The sequence below is a fragment of the Tursiops truncatus genome, chromosome 9 (genome assembly GCF_011762595.2).
Source record: "Tursiops truncatus isolate mTurTru1 chromosome 9, mTurTru1.mat.Y, whole genome shotgun sequence".
Lineage (NCBI taxonomy): Eukaryota > Metazoa > Chordata > Mammalia > Artiodactyla > Delphinidae > Tursiops > Tursiops truncatus.
In genome coordinates, this window is record NC_047042.1 from 102476766 (window position 1) to 102481310 (window position 4545).

At 53.2% G+C, this 4545-nt stretch overlaps 1 pseudogene; it reads right to left on the reverse strand.

Annotated features, from left to right (window-relative positions):
* Nucleotides 1-404: 404 nt before the first annotated feature.
* Nucleotides 405-1208, reverse strand: LOC101317296 (epithelial cell adhesion molecule pseudogene; annotated as a pseudogene).
* Nucleotides 1209-4545: the final 3337 nt, after the last annotated feature.

Here is a 4545-nt window from a genome sequence, read left to right on the forward strand (position 1 = left end):
TTTCATAGTTCATAAAAAAAGTTTTTATGTATAAAACTCAAAGTAAAGAGAAAGGCAGCTACTTAATCACAAATGGGCGAGACAGTAGGCATTCGGACTACTGTGGAAGCATATTTAATGCATACCCTTCAACGTTAGGGGTAAATAATTCAAACTATGCAATCCAAATTTTAGGTTTGGGTTTTATATCAGATCTGCATATATATGACACTTGTGGTCAAATTTTAAGATTGGTAAAGTCAATTTCAAACAGCTTATATTTTGAGTACACGTTTAACTATTACAAATATATGATGTTTAACTAGCACAGTAGTGGTCTTCAAAGATCTTCTCTTTGCCCCATGCTCATATGTTTGTAATCTGAGTCTGCTTGCTAATTTCCCTTTTTGTAGTTACTCTTCAAATTAAAGTGCTATACACTTAAGTTCCCAATGCACCTCACCCATGTCCTTTATCTCAGCTTTCTCATACTTTGCCGTTCTTTTCTTTCTGGAAACCACCAGCATGATTCCAGCAGTAGCTGCTATCGCCACAACCACAACGACAGAGATAATTCCAGCTTGTAGACCCTGCACTGACAATTCAGGTGGTTTTTCATCAACATAGTAAATTGAAGTTCAACCAGGATCCAGATCCAGTAGTTCCCCATTTACTTTCAGGCCCATCCTTTTGGACTGGAACAAGGATTCACCATTAACATCTTTTTCAAAATAATAAGCCACATCATCTATGTCCACATCATTCTGAATTTTCTGAGAATTTTGTACCAGATCAACAGTGAGAACATCATTCTCATACAGAACATGTGTGATATATTTTGGATCCAGTTGATAACGACTTATGATTACCTCCTTGAGTGCAGTGTACAAACTTTGCTCCTCATAAGGTTTTTCTCTTGTTTGTGTTTGAGTTCACCAACAATCCAGTAGGTCCTCACTGGCTCGGAGCAGGATATCTCACTGTCCTTATCAGTTCTTCTCACCCCAGCAGTGTCCACACACCAGCACGTGGACGTGCCATTGCACTGCTTGGCTTTAAAGAGCCCCTTGTCACGCTCGGGATCACAGAGCCCATCGTTATCCTGGATAGCGTCCTGTGGTTTCCCTCCTCTTCCAGGCTTTGAGAGTCATTTCTGCCATCACCAAACATTTGGTAGCCAGTTTTGTGCAAATGACAGAATGTTGTGCAGCAACGGATGTACACTGGCACCGACCCCGTGGTCAGTTTATAGTTTTCACACATGCACACCTTTCCTGGGCCGTGGCCACTGCGGCAAGCAGCAGCCCGAACGCAAGGACCCGGGGCCGAGGGCGCCTTGCTGCGCATGCAAGGGCAAGGGCGAGAGGGGCGCGAGGCGGGCTGGGGGCTCTCGCGAGGATGCACGGACACAGTAGGGCCCCGGGAGGCCATGGCCGGCCCCACGGCGCAAGGCCTGGGCCACGCATGTCCGCATCAGGAGGATGATGGCGAGGTGCCCTGGGGCCGGGCGGTTGGTGCGAGTGTGAGCTGGCCGCCGGACTGTGCTCTTCCAGCATGCAGCAGCTCTGCCTGACCTCGTTTTTAACTTCTTGAGGAATCTCCATACTGTTTTCCATAGCAGTGGCACCATTTGCCATTCCCACCAACAGTGTCTAAGGGTTTCCATTTCTTCACATCCTTGCCAACACTTGTTGTCTTTTGCTATTTTTGATAACAGGCATCCAGACAACTGTGAGGTGCTAGCTCATTGTGGGTTTGATTTGCATTTCTCTGATGCCTAGTGACCTTCAGCACTTCTTCATATACCAGTTGGCCTTTTTCATGTCTTCTTTACAGAAATGTCTACTCAAGTCCTTTCCCCTTTTTAAAATCAGGTTATTAGTTTTTTAGCCGTTGAGTTGCAGGACTTCCTTACACAGTTTGGAAATGAACCCCTAACAGATATATGATCTGCAAACATTTTCTCCCATTCAGTGGGGGCTGCATCTTCACTCTGTGATTGTTTCCTTTGCCCTCGGTGGAGGACGGTCTTCAGCGTTTCCCTGGTTCTCTTTAAAGCATTTACACCAGCCGCCCCTTCCCGGCCCTTGTCCTGCGCTGCTCGCAGGTGTGGGGAGAAGTGAGAGAGCTGCCTCCCTCCTCATACAAGCTCATGGGTGCCTAATCACTGCCCTCTGCCACTACTTAAATGCTGCAGATGATTTCACTTCTGGGAACGCACACGCCCAGGTGGCAGGCAGCACCTTTTTTTAGAACTGACATTCTCACATGTCTTCTCAAGTGAACTGCCATTACTGCTAAATGTTTAAAGAGGTAACTGTTAAGTCAGCACCGGACTCATGCACATAGATGAGCTTTAGCATGGCACGTCTGTACTGGGAACCATGAGGAAATCCCAGCAGGGACTGACTGTCCTACTGGTGGCACTGTCTCATCTGTGTTGTGCATCTTCTGGGTGGAGTGACTATAATTTATTGTCCAAACCAGTATGCTTTTAAGACAAAGGAAAGTAAGAATTATGCTAGGACAGCACTGAAAACGAGGGCTGTGAAGCCTCGGACTTCAGAGTGAACTCCAGTATGTCCTACAGGATAGTGTAAGAAATTAATCTTTATTGGGAGAGTGAAAACCAAACACTATCAGCAACGGTTCCCACCTTCCCTGTGCTCCCCAAGAAAGGTGTGCTGGGTGCGGCTCTGCTGGGTCCCAGGTTGGGTGCCAGTGGCCGTGGAGGGGCACTGCTCTGCTGGTGACCTTTGTGTAGGGCAACCATGAGAGTGTGGCCCTGTCAGGGAAAAGCACATCAAGATGCCAGGCAGTGGGCGCAGGGGGTGCCTGGCTTACAGGCTTGAGGGACCCCCAAAGCCTGGGCTCTGGGCCCATGGAGGTTGCAATGCCCAGGCCTGGAGCAGGGCCCAGTGTCTGGTCTAGTGGAGTGCTTTCTGCTGGGGGAGTGAGAAAAGCCCCCAACGCGGGGGGGGGGGGGGTCCCACATGACCGGAACAAACTCTTGGGGCCACTGTCAGAGAATTCTCTGCATTTCAGAACAAGTTGACAGTTAGAGATGCAAGAGAGAAGGTGAAAGGGGCAAAGAGAAAGAAAGATGGAAGGGGTGGGGAGGCATTCCAGAGCTGGTCAGGACTCAGCCCCGTGTCCTGTTGGCGCTTTAGGCAAAGAACAGTGGGACCATGGGAGTTCCCTGGCGGTCCAGTGGTTAGGACTCTGCGCTTTCACTGCTGTGGCCCGGATTCAATCACTGGTCAGAGGACTAAGATCCCGCAAGCCATACGGCACAGCCAGAAAAATAAAAAAATAAAACAGTGGGACCGGGCACATCAGGCAGGAAGACACTTCTGTACGGGACCTGGAATGGCTGCAGAGCCAAAGGCAACTCTGGAGAACCAGGTGAGGAGGGGGAAAGCCCCAGAGCTCTGGGGGTGGACCGAAGCTGGTCCCGGGCCCTGATGCCACCAGGCACACATCAGCTCCAACTGTGTTTTGGTTACTCTGTTTTCACTGGGCTCGAGCCGTAAACCGCAGGATAAGCATCCTGCTGGCCTCCTTGGGCCACAGGCCCACCCCTGGCCGCTGGCGAAAAGGATTTTGACAGTTGCTCTGCCTGTTCGCACCCAAGGAGAGAACGAGACATCACCCCAAAGGAACACCTGATGCTCGTTCCAACGGAAGACAAAATACGCGCTAAGAGGAAAACAAAAGCAAAAGCAAACAAAGCCCCAGCCCTGCCTACCGGCGTTTCTCTTTAGCAGCTCGGCATCAGATGGGCGGTAGGAAGCTAGCAGAGGGAGGGATCCGGCCGACCTCGAGCAAGTGGGGGGAAGCTGCAGAGGACAGAGACCCGGCTGAGCCCTAGAGAAGGCTGAGTAGGTGGAGGAACCGCTGATCGTGGGGAGAGGTGGAGGGAAGGCCTCGAATCCCTCCCGGGCTCCCGGAGGGGCAGCACTGGCAGCTGTCACTCCCGATTCCCCTCCCCCCCGGCCCTCTCCTTCCCACTCTCCGTCCTCCTCCTTCCCCGCACTCAACTCTCCCCCTGCGCCTTTTTCTCCTCACACCACACGACGTGCAGGGGGTGGCGGGCACCCTCTTGGCGGAGACACCGCGTCCGCGTGCAGCCCGGGGCCCCGCAGGGCTCGGCCTCGCCGCCCACCGCACACGAGCACGTGAGCGTCCCCACCACACGCCCCGCCCCCGCGCCTCCTCTCCCGACCCCGGCGCTGACTCACCGCACAGCCTCCCGCCCCGTCCTTCTGGACTCGCGGCTCCGTTCACGCGCGGCGGGCCGTCCCCACGCCGCGTGCGGCCCTTTGACGTGACGGCCTGTCCGCCCCACGCGCAGTGAGCCCCGCGCTGAGGCCGAAGTTTGCCGGAGAAAGGGAGCCCGGAGAACAGACCTCAAACATGCCCGGGGAAGGCGAGGGGCCGGGGTGTCTACGGGAGGGAAGCAGGGCGGCAGGAGGCTGGGGAGGTGCCGAAGGGTGACTGGAAACAAGAGGAAGCTGACACAATCGTCGCCCTCCGCGCAGGCCCAGGTGCTCCTGGGGACGCCTC